Source organism: Equus caballus, chromosome 1 (genome assembly GCF_041296265.1).
Source record: "Equus caballus isolate H_3958 breed thoroughbred chromosome 1, TB-T2T, whole genome shotgun sequence".
NCBI classification, from domain to species: domain Eukaryota; kingdom Metazoa; phylum Chordata; class Mammalia; order Perissodactyla; family Equidae; genus Equus; species Equus caballus.
The window spans coordinates 702,667-720,000 of record NC_091684.1 but is presented as its reverse complement, the minus strand read 5'-3'; the positions used below and the strand labels follow the sequence as shown (position 1 = coordinate 720,000).

General features: G+C 60.3%; 2 long non-coding RNA genes across 2 annotated transcripts; both read right to left on the bottom strand.

Annotated features, from left to right (window-relative positions):
• Nucleotides 1–13,446: 13,446 nt before the first annotated feature.
• LOC138919424 (uncharacterized) lies at nucleotides 13,447–14,801 on the bottom strand. The gene is made up of 2 exons (XR_011429595.1): nucleotides 14,707–14,801; nucleotides 13,447–14,370 (listed from the first exon to the last, which is right to left on the bottom strand). It is a non-coding gene; the product is annotated as an uncharacterized lncRNA (long non-coding RNA).
• A 1,727-nt stretch (nucleotides 14,802–16,528) lies between these two features.
• LOC138925307 (uncharacterized) lies at nucleotides 16,529–17,098 on the bottom strand. Its single transcript, XR_011441256.1, has 2 exons — nucleotides 16,971–17,098; nucleotides 16,529–16,667 (listed from the first exon to the last, which is right to left on the bottom strand). It is a non-coding gene; the product is annotated as an uncharacterized lncRNA (long non-coding RNA).
• Nucleotides 17,099–17,334: the final 236 nt, after the last annotated feature.

The following is a 17,334-nucleotide window of genomic DNA, read 5'->3' as shown; positions in this document are numbered from 1 at the left end:
GCAGCGCCCGGAACGGCGACTGGCCCCGTCGCCCCGCGCGCAGCTCACGGGGGCTCGGCCCCACCACCCACCTCCACGGCCAGGGCTCTCCCGCACACGGCGCCGGCGTCCCACGCCGGGCGCCTGGCGCACGGGCGCCACCCAACCGGAGCCGAGAGCACTTCGCCCGGGTCACCACCGGCCTCGGTGGCCGGAGGCGACACCCGCGCGGCGAGGCCCATTTCGGTCCCGGCCGGTGGGCGGCGCGGCCAGGCGTCTGCCCGGGCGGGGCAGCACCGGCGGCAACGGGGAGCGCGGCGCGCGCCTCGACGGAGGGAGCGCGGGCTCGCGGGAAGGCTCCCGGGGACGGCCTCGGGCGCGGACGGGCCACCAGGAAAACACACGCGGGATCCCACCGCCAACGACACGCGAGGGCGGTCCCACGACGCCTGGGACGCCGGCCGGCCTCAGCCACCCTTCGGCCTCCCGCGGGCCCGGCCCCACCGCCGGGGCCTACGTGAGGCGCCCCCGCCGCCGGGGCCGCCCCGTCCACCCAGCCACCCGTCTGCCTGTCTGGTCTGCTCCGGGACCCACGTCCCGAGGGAACGCGCCCGAGAGCGGCGGCGGCCCCCACCCATGCCCGCACGCCACCACCGGCTGCGGCTCGGGACGGGAGCGAGCGGAGAGCCAGCCGCTCGCGGCGGGGCGGAGCCCGGACAGGGCCGGGCCCTCTCCCCACCCCAGCACGCGACGGGAGAACCACGCGCACGCTCGCGCACACGCGCGGCCCCGCGCCCAACGACGGCCCGGCCGGGCGTGACCCTCCCCCGACTCGGAGGGGGAGGCGCCGGCCGCGGTAGGCAAAGAGCGGCTCTGCCCACGCGCCACGGTGGTGGCGTCCGTGGCTACTACGCGCAGAGGCTGGGGGGTCCGGTACCCCAAGGCACCCTCTCGGATCGCTAGAGAAGGCTTTCTCACCGAGGGCGTGTCGCCCCCGCCCATCGTCCGCCATCGGGCCCACCAAGGCGCTTACAGACACCATGGCCACACAACGCAGGAGGGATCTGCGGTAGAGGTAAGGCCTAGAGCAAGTCGGAGCGTCCGTGGTCAGGGCCGCGAGCCCGCGCTGCCCCGGGCTCGCCATCTCCGGCCACACTGGGCTTAGCTAGGGATCTAAAAGGCCCCTGTGCGGCTCCCAAGTCAGTGCCTCCCCTCAGGCCGAGACCAAGGGAGGCAGAGACTGGGACGGAGGTGCCGATCAAACAGCACCTCCCAACCAAAGAGCCAGCATCACGCCGCTGGCTCGGCCCGCCACAATCACTCCCACACCCGCGTGGAAACCCCAGCAAGGGGAACACGCGGGCACGCGCCCGAGCCTGCCCGCCCCCACACGGCACGCCGTGGGGTGGGGGCGACGAGGCACCCGTCCCCCGCGAGGGGGACGGGCACGCCTCCCTTACCGACTCGACCCCCCGCTTCTCAGACACACCAGCGCAGCGGTCACCTGAGGAGGGCGACGGGAACAGGGAACGACACCGCCACTCGGCCTCGGGCGCCTGAGGGACGACCTGGAACACTCCAGGGGCACCGCCAACGGCCGGGGAGCGCGCTCACGCGTCCAAGAAGGCGCGCGGCGCGGCGGCAACACGGCCCGCCCCACCGTGGGGAGGGCCGCCCGCGAGACACAGCCAAGAGGCACAGGCGGAGCATCCGCCGCGTCACGGAGACCCCGACACCGCCCACGCCACAAGGCACGGGGCGGGGGAGCGAGGTCGGGCCGGATTCCGCACCCCTGCCACCTCCCACACGCCACTCGCAGCGGGGGAGAACGGGCGAGGGGGCCCGCGGGCAGAGCGAGAAGAGCGGTCCCGTTCGCCATGAACGTCCGTCCCTCGTCTGGCACGGCTTAGGCCCGGCCCGGGAGAGCACAGCATCACCACATCGATCAGCAGCATAACGCGAGGGATCCCCGAGCAAGGGAAGGCCGGCGAGGACAGCCAGCGGAGGAGCCTGCTTCAGCCTCACCGGCCCCCCTCCTCCTCTAGCAAGCGCGGGCGACGACCCCAGGACGAGAACGCCTGACACGCACTGGCACGGAGCCGGCGGGACGGGGTAAGTCGCGACCGCACCCGGGTGCCGGCGGCAGGGAGTGCACGTGGTAGAGGACCCCGCGCCCCTAACCCCGCCGCCCTCGGGTACCAGAGACCGGAGGTGGCACCACGGTCGCGGGGACGCCTGGAACGCACAAGAGCCGGCGCGCAGGCCCCAGCGGGCGGCTCAAGCGGCGGGGGTGGAAACGGGCGTCCGATTCTCGGCCAGAGCCCGGAGACCTCCCCGCACACGCATCCAGGCACCCGGAAGCTCTCGGGCGACTGTCACCCGAGCAGAGCGTGTCAGCACTTATCTGGCGGCACAAAACCACCCATTCAGGGGCAAGAATCGCCGCGCCCGGAGACGGGGCCCACCCACGGATCACGAGGGGAACCCCTGGATCACGGCCACGGCCACCAGACCCCAAGCACGACCCCATCGCCACCAGGCCCGGAGCTCCCGGGGCCATCTGGTCGACCCCAGAAGCGTGGCGGCAGGGGGAGCCGGGGACAGCCTCCCCGGGCCGCCCGCGCGGGCCGGGACCGGTCGGTCCCTCCCTCTGAGTCGCCGGGTCAGGACTTAGAAAAGAATTCCACGGAGGAGCCTCCGGCGACCGGGCCCGGGGCGGGACCGTGGCTCCCGTCCCTCAGCCGGGGCTCCACCTACGCCTCGAGCCGGCCCCCTCCCACCTCCGGACAAAGACGCGACCCGCGAAACTCGGAGAGAGAAGTCCGGTCCGACGGCCCGGACCCACCCCGGGCACGCGTCCCGGCCGGGGACGCCCTCCCCGGCCCGCCCTCGAGGGCTCCCGGGGCCGGTCCACGCTCTTCTCCAGGGCGGGACTTGGACAAAACTGCCACGGAGGAGGAGGCATCCGAGGACCGGGCCCGGTCCCCACCGCCAGAGCCGGTCGACTCGGAAGACCAGTGGGGAAAAGGCCAGCCCGGCGGCCGAGCCCGTCGCGCCCTCCACGGGCCTCCCCCGCAAGGCCCCGGCCGGTCCCCCACCTCCGGAGCGGGGCGCGGAAAGGGGATCGGCGACGCGGAAGGCCCGACCACCGGGCCGCCCTCAGGACGACGGCCGGGCACGGGACGAGTTCCCTCGCCCGTTCCCCGCGGCGGCCCCCCACCCCCTCCCGGGGACGGAGGGGCACCGGCGGCTGCTGGTCGACCCGTCCGGGAGGCCCCACACCCCGGCCGGCACCGGGCGGCGCGGCGACAGCCACCTCCCTCAGTAGCCTGCACCTCCAATCTCCGGCGAGCGGGCGTCGCGCTCACGCCCCGGCGCCACCGGGCCAGATCCCGCCAGCGACGCCGGCCTCCCGGGACTCTGCCTCGGTCACCGCGGCCGAGTCCCGTCCCTTGGCCCGCGTCGCCGGAGCTCCGGAGGAAAGAGACGATATAAAAGCGGCCGCCAGGTGGCACCCGGCGACCGGCGACCGCCTCAGCGGGACGGAGCCGGAGCGCGGGCCCGCCGGGGAGCACAGCCGGGCCGCCGGGCCGCCAGATCCCGTCCCGGCGCCCCCTCGGACCCAGCCTCCCGGCCCAGCTCGGCCCCGGGGCGTCCGCCCGCGGGCTCGCGGCCGCCAAGGCGCAGCCCCAGCCGCAGGAGGGGACCCGGAAAAGGTTTCTCGGGCGCTCACCGGGAAGGGGACGGGGAGAGTTCCCCCAGAGAGGCCAGGGGTCGGCCCGGGCCGGGCTGAGCCGGTGCGGCCGGGAGGCCGCCGCTTCCCGGAGCGGCCGGAGCGCCCCCGGGGCTCCCGGGAGGACTTAGAAAATCAGGGCGGGCGGGGACGGTCAAACCGAAACCAGGCACGTCATCCGAGAAGGACCGTGATGACGGGAGGAGGAAAGCTTTCAAGCGCAGAGGGTCTGTCGAAGGCAGGCGGAGAGTCTACCCGCTGAAACGGACGAAGATGGGAAAAAGAGGCTAGCTGAGGTGCCGACATTTAAGGAAATTAAAAAAAAAAAAAAAGCACGAGGGCGTGGAGAACTGGGGGAAAATCAACACTGAGAAATCTACCCTCTGAAACTGACGAAGATGGGCAACAGGGGCTAGCTCGGGTGGCAATCTTTAAGCAGAACACACACACACACACACACACACACACAAGCGCGTAGAGACCTGGGGAAAAAGCAACGCTGAGAAATCTACCCTCTGAAACTGACGAACATGGGCAACACAGGCTAGCTCAGGTGGCAATCGTTAAGCAAAAAAATAAATAAATAAAATAAAAAACTACAATGGCGAGGAGACCCGGTGAAAAAGCAACCCTGAAAAAAGGTACCCTCTGAAACGGAGGAAGCAGGGCAACAGAGCCTAGCTCAGGTGACAATATTTAAGCCAAAAAGAAAGAAAGAAAGAAACAAAGAAACAAAGAAAAGAGCAAGGGAGTGGAGACCTTGGGAAAGAGCGATACTGAAAAATCTAGCCTCTGAAACTGACAAAGATGGGCAACACACGTTAGCTCAAGTGCCAATCTTGCAAAGAAAACACACACACTCACACACACACACACACACTGAGGGACGTGGAGACCTGGGGAAAAAGCAACACTGAGAAATCCACCCTCTGAAGCTGACGAAAATGGGCCACAGAGGCTAGCTCAGGCGGCAATCGTTAAGCAAAAGAAACACACAAGGGCGTGGAGACCTGGGGAAAAAGCAACACTGAGAAATCCACCCTCAGAAACTGAGAAAGAAGCGCAACAGAGGCTAGCTCAGGTGGCAATCGTTAAGCAAAAGAAACACACAAGGGCGTGGAGACCCGGGTAAAAAGCAGCACGGAGAAATCCACCCTCTGAAACTGAGGAACATGGGCAACAGACGCTAGCTCAGGTTGGAACCTTTAAGCAGAAAAGAAAGACACCAGGGCGTGGAGAGCTGGCGAAAAAGCAACACTGAGAAATCTACCCTCTGAAACTGAGAAAGAAGCGCAACAGAGGCTAGCTCAGGTGGCAATCTTTAAGCAAAAGAAACACACAAGGGCGTGGAGACCTGGGGAAAAAGCAACACTGAGAAATCCACCCTCTGAAGCTGACGAAAATGGGCAACAGAGGCTACCTCAGGTGGCAATCATTAAGCAAAATAATAAAATAAAATAAAAAACTACAATGGCGAGGAGACCCGGTGAAAAAGCAACCCTGAAAAAAGGTACCCGCTGAAACGGAGGAAGCAGGGCAACAGAGCCTAGCTCAGGTGACAATATTTAAGCCAAAAAGAAAGAAAGAAAGAAAGAAAGGAAGAAAGAAAGAAAAGAGCAAGGGAGTGGAGACCTTGGGAAAGAGCGATACTGAAAAATCTAGCCTCTGACTGACAAAGACTGGCAACACACGTTAGCTCAAGTGCCAATCTTGCAAAGAAAACACACACACTCACACACACACACACTGAGGGACTTGGAGACCTGGGGAAAAAGCAACACTGAGAAATCCACCCTCTGAAGCTGACGAAAATGGGCCACAGAGGCTAGCTCAGGTGGCAATCGTTAAGCAAAAGAAACACACAAGGGCGTGGAGACCTGGGGAAAAAGCAACACGGAGAAATCCACCCTCTGAAACTGACGAAGAAGGGCAACAGATGCTAGCTTAGGTTCAATATTTGAGCAAAAAAAAAAAAAAAAAACCCACACACAAGGGCGTGCAGAACTTGGGAAAGAGCAAGACTGAGAAATCTACCCTCTGAAACTGACAAAGATGGGCCACAGAGGCTAGCTCAGGTGGCAATCGTTAAGCAAAAGAAACACACAAGGGCGTGGAGACCTGGGGAAAAAGCAACACGGAGAAATCTACCATCTGAAACTGAAGAAGATGGGCAACAGAGGCTAGCTCAGGTGGCAATCGTTAAGCAAAAAAAATAAAAAATATAAAAATACAATGGCGAGGAGACCCGGTGAAAAAGCAACCCTGAAAAAAGGTACCCGCTGAAACGGAGGAAGCAGGGCAACAGAGCCTAGCTCAGGTGACAATCTTTAAGCCAAAAAAAAAAAAAAAAGAAAAGAAAAGAGCAAGGGAGTGGAGACCTTGGGAAAGAGCGATACTGAAAAATCTAGCCTCTGAAACTGACAAAGATTGGCAACACACGTTAGCTCAAGTGCCAATCTTGCAAAGAAAACACACACACTCACACACACACACACTGAGGGACTTGGAGACCTGGGGAAAAAGCAACACTGAGAAACCTACCCTCTCAAACTGACGAAGATGGGCAACAGATGCTAGCTTAGGTTCAATATTTGAGCAAAAAAAAAAAAAAAAAAACACACACACACACAAGGGCGTGCAGAACTTGGGAAAGAGCAAGACTGAGAAATCTACCCTCTGAAACTGACAAAGATGGGAAACAGAGGCTTAGCTCAGGTGGCAATCTTTAAGCAGAAAAAAAAAACAACAACAACAAAAAACCCCCACAATGGAGTGGAGACCCGGGGGAAATCAACACTGAAAAATACAAATACAATGGAAGGCCAATAGACAGAGCAGGCACTTTCACCTGGGGAGGAGGAGGTACGCATGGATGACCAATAAGCGCATGCAAAGATGTGAGCTGTTCCCTGGAAAAGCAAGTGAGAAAATTAGAGGGAGACATTGTGGGGACACACGGGTGAGACTGGCTTCTTCCAAATACAGGAACAGGATCAAACTGCTAGTGAGGTCGCGGAGAAGCCAAGTCAGTCACTCACGCCTCACTGGTGGTGAAGGGAAACGGTATGGCCTCTGTGAAAAATGGCGTGGCGGGTTCCAAAACTCACACGCCGCGGAAACAACCACCGAAAGTGGCAACCTACATAAGCCCTTGGTGTATCTTGCCTCCTAAGAGCGTCTGTATGTAGCTGGAGCCTTGGGTCGTTAAGGCTTCCACAGTGATCTGTGGTGGTGGTGGGGGGGGCCTTGGGCCTTGGGGGTCTCCGCTGGACCTCCAGGAAGTCAGCTTTTGTGGAGTCCCGTGAGTCCTTCCAGGGAGGGAGGCATCCAACCCGAGGGTGGTCTGGAGGGCACCACGCCACTCCCGGGGGCTGGGGCGGGGGCGGGGTGGGGGCTGCGGCCACGTTCCTGTTCATTCACACAGAATCCGGGGCATGAATGTTCTTAGCAGCTCTGTTCCACACAGACCCACACTGGAAACCACACAGATGTCCTGCAAGTCCCATCCCTTGCTCATGTCGCCGGGGCTCGGAGGAGGGCCACTCTGTAAAAGCGGCCGCCAGATGGCGCCCAACAACCGGCGCGGAGGGGTCAGCGGGAGGGAACCGGGTCACCGGCCAGCGAGAGTGCACAGCCTGAGCCCACCGCCGGGTCAGGTCTCTCTCTGTCTACCTCTGTCTCTGTCTCTCTGTCTCTCTGTCTCTGACTCTGTCTCTCTCTCTCTTTCTCTCTGGGCCCGCTTGGGGCGGCCGGGAGGTCACCACGCGAGGCCCCAGGATGTCCACCTCGGAGCTCCCAGGCAGCACAGGGCAACCCTGGGCGCAGAAGGAGGTCTTGGAAAATCGGCGGGGAGGGGGGTGGGGTGGGTGGGCTTGCCAGGAAGGGGACAGACTCCCCACGTGACTCCTGGGCCGGGCCGGGGCTGCCGGCTGGCTGACGCGGACAGAGGGTGGAAAAGTCCCCGGAGATGCCACGGGGCAGGCCGGGGCTGCCGGCCCCCGATTCCCTGAGCGGCCCGAGCACTTCCCGGGTCCCGGGAGGACTTAGAAAATCAGGGCGGGGTGGGGGGTGGGGGTCGCTGTCAAACCGAAACCATGCACGTCATCAGAGAAGGACCGTGACGACGGAGGAATTGTCCGCAGTCTGTCAGGAATTGTGTGCAGCCTGTCACTTCCGGCCCAGAGGGTCTTTCTAAGGCAGACGGACAGACAGAGCCCACAAGTCGTAGAGGAAAGGACCGAGCCGCTTGGCCGCTGAAAAGTTTACAAGACAAAACGGGTCTCCCTCCGCACGGGGCCACAGCAAAGCCCAAAGATGACACACGGGGGGAGCATGGGTGCAGATTCACGTGTGGTGATAAGAATATGGATTTCAGCAGGGCTTCCCGTCCTCATCAACAAGCAGAAGCACCCAAATGGTGCGGGTTGGGGGCAGAGACCTCACAGCCATTCCCTCCACAAATCGAGTTCCCCGGGACATCCTCACAGCGCCGTGCTGTGAGTGTGTGTGGGTGTTTAAAATGGGGTAAATGTGGACGTGGAACTGCTCCGTGAAACCAAAATAACAACAGTCGTAGATCTTCTTTGGTCATTTAGAAAATTCTTCCCCCCCCCCCCCCAGCGGTGCACGTATTTCCCTTCCAAAAAAGAAGAACGGGAAAGGAGATGTTAAAGGCAAGCAGAGAGAGGAAAACTGTTGCAAAACAAAAGCTGAGCTCCCGTCCGAGGGAGGCCTCCTCCGTTAGAGGCCTAGGAAATCATTCTGACAAAATGGAGGATCTCTGTCTTTGGTGTCGATTCCCTCAGAGGTCAAGAGAAACCTTTTCCAATGTCTTTATCAGGAGGAGACTAGAAGTTAGAGAAAAGTATCCTTTCGAGAGCGAGAAAAACCAATTCTGATTTTGCATCAGCTTCCCTCCGATCTTGAAACTCATTGACTTGATTCCATTCTGTCGATGGAAATAATCCGGAACCAATCTATCCGTGAAAATCGGGGTGAGTTTATTCTGACCTAAGATGTAAGGACTGTGGCCGGGGCCTTTCTTCCTGAAGGAAGAAAGGGCGCCCGGGAAGTGGGGTGTACAGAGTGCTTCTAGACCCCCAGAGAGGACGTTTCACATAGGATCGAAAGGTCCCTTGGACGATAGTCGCGACACTGCTCTGTCAGCACAGCGATCGACAGACACCGCTGGGTGGCAGGTCTGTTGTCTGGGCCTGGGTGGTCACAGGTGAGCCGGATGGTCAAAGGTGAGCGCAACCATCCGTTCCTAGCCTAAGGAAAGATGCCTCTCCTTAAGGAAAGGCCCGAGCACGGGGAAGCTGCTCCTTTCCCTTAAGGGCATTGGTTCTTGCCGTAGGAAATGTTTAAAGCAGATCTACGATGCAATGCGTGCTCGACGGCCACGTCAGGCCCTTTTGGAAAAACACTGTCAGGCCGAATTAGGCCGACACCCAATGGCTTCCTCATAGACTCCAATAGATCCTATCGCTCGCCATTTCTATCTGTCCACTCGTTCCAATTTTAGGCCACTTGACCACGAACAGACCTTTTTCTCAGATTTTTTTCCCCGTGATCACCTTTTCACAGACAAAACGATCTTTACTTTTTAGGCCCTCTTGCCTGAAGGCAGCCATCTCACTTTCCTTGAACACAAAGATGTTTCCCATATTCACTTTTAGTGGCTTTTTGTTTTGTTTTGTGTTGTTTTGTTTTGAGGACGATGAGCCCTGAGCTAACTGCTGCCAATCCTCCTCTTTTTGCCGAGGAAGGCTGGCCCTGAGCTAACCTCCGTGCCCATCTTCCTCTATTTCATATGTGGGACGCCTACCACCACGTGGCTCGCCCAGCGGTGCCACGTCCACCCCCGGGATCCGAACCGGCGAACCCCGGGCCGGCGAAGTGGAACAGGCACACTTAACCAGCGCGCCACTGGGCCGGCCTAGTGGCTTTCATCGCATTCGTTAAGTAGAATTTTTAACCCTCACGAACCTTAATTTTGGTGAAAACTAAGAAGTCAGCAATTAGGAACTGTCCTTCCCATGAGCAGTCTGTCGCTTGGCCAATTTCTAAACACTTGGCCACTTTTAGAAACATGGGATTTCATAGGTTTATCTCTTCCTTCGCTTTATTTGATTTCATCTCACTTTAGTTTTTGGGTGAGGAAGATCGGCCCTCACAGAGCTGACGCCTGTTGCCAATCTTCCTCTTCTTTCTGCTTGAGGGAGAGCGGGCCCGAGGTAACACCTGCGCCCCACTTCCTTGATCTTGCGGACGGGATGCCACCACAGCCCGGAGTGAGGAGCGGTGGAGGTCCACGCCCGGGATCTGAACCCGAGGACCCCAGGCTGCCGAAGCTGAGTGCAGGAGCTTAACCACTATGCCGCCGTGCCGCCGTCCCCTGTCAAAGCTTTTAATAAAGCACGAGACGTGTTCCTCGATAGACCCAAAGGTCTTTTCGTTTCCGTATCCTCACAAACCCAAAGTAGATAAACTTCTATTTAGCCACTCACGTCTCAGGTTCTATCTTACTCGGAAATGATCTACATCGTCAAGGAAATTGTTTTTGTCTTAAGTTTGGCACCCGAGCTAACGACTGTTGCCAATCTTCCGTTTTTGTTTCCCCCCCCCCCCCCGATTTTTCTCCCCAAATCCCCCCCATGACATAGTTGTCTATCTTAGTTGAGGGCCGTTCTAGTTGTGGCATGTGGGACGCCGCCTCCACACGGCCCGACGAGCGGTGCCGTGTCCGTGCCTGGGATCTGAACGGGCAAAACCCTGGGCCGCCGAAGGGGAGCGTGTGAACTTAACCACTCGGCCACGGGGCTGCCCCCGTCCGTGGACTTTTTTATCACCTGATTTCACCTCGCAAAACTTCAAAGCTTCAAGTTATCAGAGAGGTTTGGGAAGTTGTTTTTATTTATTTAATTAATTTATTTTTCGAGGAAGACGAGCCCCGAGCTGACACCTGCTGCCAATTCTCCTCTTTTTGCCCCGGGAGAGTGGTCCCGAGCTAACATCCGTGCCCATCCTCCTCCCGTTGATAGGCGGGACGCCAACCACAGCGTGGCTCACCAAGCGGCGCCACGTCCGCACCCGGATCCGAACCGGCGAACCCCTGGCCGACAAAACGGAACGTGCGAACTTAACTGCTGTGCCGCCGGGCTGGCCCTTCGGGAAGTTCTTTTCAGGACACGGGCCATAAACTAGAATCACCGCTACAGGTTTATCGGAGCGACATCAGCGTTCGTGGTGGATTGAGTCGTCCCCTCTGTCTCTCCCCTCCAGGGGACAACCAAAGGGACGTCTATCGACCCACCCACCAAGGATTCCCCCCCCCCCGCATGGCACAGCAGGATGCCTGAGAGATCCACGCAGCCCTACAGCGGCAAGTCACATTCGCACAGTCAAAATTCAATGGCAGAGGGGCTGGCCCCGTGGCCGAGTGGTTAAGTTCGCACGCTCCGCTGCAGGCGGCCCAGTGTTTCGTGGGTTCGAATCCTGGGCGCGGACATGGCACTGTTCATCAGACCACGCTGAGGCAGCGTCCCACATGCCACAACTAGAAGAACCCACAACGAAGAATACACAACTATGTACCGGGGGGCTTTGGGGAGAAAAAGGAAAAAATAAAATCTTTAAAAAAAAATTCAATGGCAGAGACAAAACGTTAAGGTCAGCGAGAGGGAAGAGAATAACCGGCCCAGGAGCAACAGTGTGAAGAACATGGAGAAGACGGGTCCTAGACGCCGGGGTCCCCGGAGCAGCAATTTCATCAGAGGCCCGCGAACGTCCACGATCTCCACACCACGTTTATGGCCGACTGCGTGTGTGGGTCCTTTGGAATCGACCAGGCTACCGTCTGGGCCACTTTGGGACATCGTGTCTAGCTGCCCCGAGCGGTGGAGCTGTCGTTCGAGTGTAAGATGGGGCCCGTCCGGGGAGAGCATGGGGACGGGGAAAGGGAGGCCGCGGGAAGTCACAGAGTCTGAGGTGTTCGGGGGAGACCGACTCTTCTAAAGTGGAGGCGGTAGAAGGAGAGCAGCAGGATTTTTGGATTTTTGTTCTCTCTGTTAGGTATCTGGGTCCGGAGGAGAGTGGGGCGGGGGGGGATGGTTGTGGTGGTGGTGGTGGTGGTGGGTGTGAGGCTGAGGCAGGGCTGGTGTTTCCTTTCCGGGTCAGGTGAAAGAGCTCCTCCAGTGGAGGTTTTTGGACAAGGGGTCTGGTCTGGCAGGATGGGAGGTTGCGGGTCGAGCCACAGGGGAATCTGTCGTAGCTCAGACTCGGGCCTTTGAAGAAATAGACAGAGAGAGGAGTTTTGCTCTGTCTGTCACCGCAGCCGGCACCTCAGGAGCAACAACAGAAGGCTTCCCGAATGAGTGAAGGGGCAGGAGCCAGCGTGCCCCGTGCCTCTCTCAGCCCTGCGCCGGCAGGGAAGGAAGCAGGCAGGCAGGCAGGCAGGCAGGCCTCAGGGCTACTCCCGTCCTACTGCCCGGTGGTCCCTGTCCCGGCCCCGCCCCCACTCTCCCCCTGACCCTCACCGCTCCCCAGCCCTCTTGTCAGCCAGAGAGGCGATGGGGGGGCGGGGCGGTCCCAGAACAAGTTTCCTCTCATCCACCATCATCTTGCCACCCTGACGACTTGGCCCGAGATCCTGCCTAGGCTGTAGCCGTGTGTGGTTTTCCTGTGGACAAGGGGGCCGGTTCACCATTTCGGAGGAAACCCTAGCCTTCCACTGCCGAGTCGAGTCGGTGGGACTCGCCAGCCTGGGAGGGGGAGGGGGAGGGGAGGTCAGGCCCATTCATTCCGACGGGCCTGGTGTCAGGGCTTCATTCAAGTGCAGGAAGCTCTCTCCCATGGCCTCGGGCTCTTTTCCATTGAACGGCTTCAATTCCCCCACCCTTAGGCCGCAGTCCGCCAAGGGCCGGGAGGCAGGGAGGGAAGATGTTGGGGCAGGGTGGCTGTCTGAGAAACTCGCCTCGTCTGGGGCAGAAAGAGTGCCCCCCTCCTTTCTCTAACCCTACTAGACTGCTTGAGGATCACGGACGGTTTGGCTCATCGATGAGCCCTGCGTTATGGGCCCGGCAAGCAAACTCCTAACTGGCAACCCGCTGCTCTAGGCGTGTGTGGGTTTTTTGATCATTCACCTTCAAGTTCGCACGACATTGGTCCGTGTCCCCCGCCCCAGCTTCCCATGGAAATCCTCCGTCTCTTTCCACAGACTCACTGGCGACTTCACACAGCGCCTGCCTCCTCCTCCTCCTCCTCCTCCTCCTCCTCCTCCTCCTCCTCCTCCTCCTCCTCTGAAGGGGCTGACCCCGTGGCCGAGCGGTTGAGTTTGCACGCTCCGCTTCAGCGGCCCGGGGCTTCAAAGGTTCGGATCCTGGGCTCGGACACGGTACCGCTCATCAAGCCACGCTGAGGTGGCGTCCCACACGGCAGAACCAGAGGGACCCTCAAAGAGAATATACAACTAGGTACTGGGGTGCTCTGGGGAGAAGAAGAAGAAGGAGGAGGAATAAAAAGAAAAGATAAGATTGGCAATGAGCTCGGGTGCCGGTCTTTAAAAAAAAAAAAAAAAAAGAGGAAGAAAGATGGACAAACAGGAACGAATCCCACTGACGGCACCTCCAAATGGTGGGGGGTAGGGGTGTGGGGGGGGTGGGGAGTGGCATCATCGGGCCAATGGTGACTCTAAGTCGTGATCCCGCGGTTGTGTTATTTGATATTTTATCGAATCGATTTATTATTTTATTTTTGAGGAAGATGAGCCCTGAGCGAACATCTGCCGCCAATCCTCCTCTGTCGGCCGAGGAAGACTGGCCCTGAGCTGACATCCGTGCCCATCCCCCTCTACTTTCCAGGTGGGATGCCTGCCATAGAGTGTCTCGCCAAGCGGTGCTGGGTCCTGCGCCCGGGATCCGGACCGGCGAACCCGGGGCCGGCGGAGCGGAACGTGCGAACTTCACCGCTGCGCCACCGGGCCGGCCCCCGGAGTTGTTTTAAAAATCCAGTAAGGGGCTGGCCCCGTGGCCGAGTGGTTAAGTTCGCGCGCTCCGCTGCAGGCGGCCCAGTGTTTCGTCGGTTCGGATCCCGGGCGCGGACACGGCACTGCTCATCAAACCACGCTGAGGCGGCGTCCCACATGCCACCGCTAGAAGGACCCACAACGAAGAACACACAACTATGTACCGGGGGGCTTTGGGGAGAAAAAGGAAAGACAAAAAATAAAATCTTCAAAACTCCAATAAAACTTTGAGTGAAGACGACGAGGAGGATGCGAAACGTATCTCACGCCTCCGAGCCGAGCCGTCCGTTTAGGAAGGGGGACGAGGACCCTTTGTAAGCGATGTCCCTTTTTAAGCACCATTCTAAACCACAGAACAGAACTCCCTCTCCTCGACCCGGAGCGACCCGGAGCGAGGAGGTTCCTGGGTGTGTCAGAGAGGGCCACGTCCTCTGCAGCACGAACGAACCGCCAGGGTTCGGCCACGGGAAAGAATTTCTTCCTCTCCAGGTGGACTAAAAGTCGCCGACGGCAGCGGGCGTAGGTGCTATCCTTCCCGTCCAGGAAAGGCAGGGAGAACTTCAGCCGTGAAGAGAAGGAGGTCTTCCTCACTCCCCGTTTCGGGAGGGCCCCTTTGGCAGGGGAGTTTTGTCTCCTGATTTCAAGTCAGGAAGAAAAGGGAGAGAGAGAGAGAGTGTCCTTCTCGTGTCAGGTCGGTCTGAGGGGGACCTCCTCTGGTTTCCTCCCTTCCCAGGGAAGGCCGTTCGCTCCTTCTTCTAGAAAAAGCTCCCAAAGCACCACCGCCCAGGATGGTTGACCTACGCCCATCGTCCCTCCTTTCCCAATCATTTCTACCGCGACAGAGGGACAGAGGCCCCGGCCCCATCCCCATCCCCACCCCCACCCCCATCGCCTGCCTCCTTGATGGCCAAAGGAGCTGCCTCTGAGAATGGAACGGGGCTTGGAAACCTTCTAGAGGGGTGACTCTCACCTGCCTGCCTGCTGGGAAAAGCACCCACGCTGTCCATCGGACTGCTCTTTTGGGCAAACGTAGGCGTGCCACGTAGCGATCGACAGCTATGGCGGGGGGCGGGGCGGGGTGGCGTGGTGGTGCCCAGGATCCACGACACGTGACGGCTGCGGAGCACGACAGCCCTAAGACCTTGAGGGAGACGGGGTGGCGCGTGAATCCTTTCGGAACGAGAACGACAGGAAACGCTGACGGGGACGTGTTCTCGTCTCGAGAACACACCAACGCCTCGCACGGTGTCTGACCCGGGGTGCCTCTGACTTTTGTCATCAGAGAAGATCCTGTCGACCGCCCCTCACGCTTTGGGGAAAAGGGGAGAGGGACTCGGTAGCACGGGAGAAGCCATCCATCCGCCCTTCCTTTCCGTCTTCACGGCTCCTTCTCGTGGAAAACGAGGAAGCCGTCCGGAGGAACGGAACACTGACCCGGGCCAAAGCGTGGCCCAGCCTGAGCCTCCAAAACCTTCTGCTAAGTGAGAGGTGCCAGACATCCAAGGCGACCTACGTTGCGATTCCACACAGAGGAGAGAGCTAGAACGGTCCAACCCTAGAGGGCGACAGCAGATGGCGGCGGTGGTGGTGGTCGTGGTGAGGCAGATCCGGGAGTGGGGCCGTTTTTTCTTTCGGAGGGAGGGGATGGAAACGGAAACCTTCTGGAAATAGATAGCCGTGACGGATGCGCCACCTTGGGGAGGGAGACTCCCGAAGGCCACTGGCTTGTGCCCCGTGGAAAGGATGGATTCGGTGGGATGGGAATTCTACCTCCGTGTAGAGCGTGTGGTAAACCACGAGGTGGGTGGGTGGGTGGATGGCCTCCCTGCCTCGCCTCCACCTAGACGTCCACACACAGAGACCGACGAGGGAGGGAGGGAGGGAGAGAGACAAGGTGGACAGAGGCCAAGGCCGAGGCCGAGGCAGTGAGCGAGTAAGTGATCGACCCTGGCCATAGGGATTCCTCAGAGGGCGTCTCTTGGCTCCCCAAACGAAGAATGTGTGTGGAGATCGAGAAAGATCACCGACCTAGGAGAACCAGCAAGACTTCCTCACCCTCCAGAGAGCCGCTGGGCCCCTGCCGTCCCTGCCACCGCCACCCCTACCCCTCGCCTTTGGCAGCGACGCCAACGAAAGGCAGGCAGACGAGTGGGAGAGTCGTGTGGTGGTGTCCCCCAAGGAAGGTGGGTCCATGCCGACGAGCGGTCGTCGGCGTGTGGAAAAGCCAGAGGCGGGCTGACTAGAAGGAGGGCGTCCTGGGGGAAGGGGCCAGGGTGTGAGGGAGAGAGGCCTGTTTCTCTTCCCCTGTTGGTCCCAAGTCAGGGGCCCAAAGGAGGAAAGCTGTCCGTTCCTTTCCGACTCGGACGGTTCGGGCGGGACCGACCGATCCCCGCGGCGGCGCGGTCGGGGCTTTCTGGACCAGAACCCCTCTCTCCGTCGCCTTTCGACCACACACACGCTTTAGAGGCCAAGAGAAAATGGATCGGGTCTCTCTGTCTCTCTCCCTAGAAAACAAGGGCCGGGGGCCGAGCCCGTGGACGAGCGGTCAAGTACGCGCCCCCACCCCGACCCCCGGCTTCGACGGCCCAGGTTTTCACCGGTTCGGATCCTGGGCGCAGCCCCAGACCCAGCATCGCCCTTCAAGCCCACATAGCAGAAACCCGAAAGACCTACCACTGGAACCTACAACTATGGATGGACGGGACGGGACGGGACGGGGCGGGGCGGGGCGGGGCGGGGGTGGGGGGCGGCTTTGGGGAGAAGGAAGAAAGAAAAAATAAAAGAAACACAAGGACGGTCATCGCGATAGTTCTTTCCACTTCCATCCATATGTTAACAGGACCCAAGTTTCCCGACCTCCATTTGGATGTATGTTAACTAAATGGAGAAGCTATTCAAAGGACTCCTCTAAAGAAGTCCACGTTCTTCTTTCTAAATGATAATGAAAATCATTGTCACCACCGCTCTTCCGACCCTCCATGTCCAGACGGCCTCCCGCCCCTCCCCCATCCCCAACTCCCGCCCCGCCCCGCCCCGCGCCGACCCCCGCCCCCCCCCCCCGGCATTCGCCCCGCCCACCTTTCCCTCTCCACTCCTACCCCCCCGCCCCCCGCCGCCCGGGACACCACCCCCCGCCCCCCCCCCCATCCCGGCCGGGCCACCTGGTCGACCTCCTCGAACACTATATAAGAGGATGCCGGGCAGCCGGTGGCGCCCGACAAGCGGCCTCCTCACCGGCCGGACGGATCAGCCTCGCGGGGGCGGGCGATGGGGAGGCGTTCGTCCAGGTCAGGTCAGGTCGGGGGAGGGAGGATGCAGCGCCGGCCGGCCTGGTGCGTCGCCTGGTCCCGATCCACCCCGCGTCCGTTTCTCGGGCCGGGACGAGTACAGGCGGGGAGGCCGACTCGGTCACGGAAAGCGGCCTTGGGGAGGTTTTGGCGAACGTCCCTGTCCCAGGGCCGTCTGCCGACTAGGGGACGGAGTCCTCCTCCATGCGCCTTCTCGCCCCCAGTCGGGCGGGTTGTGGGTCGCGCGGTCGACTTGGCCATTTCACCGGAGGCGTCCTGCCTGCCGGGGCTCCCTCCCTCGGGCCGGTGCG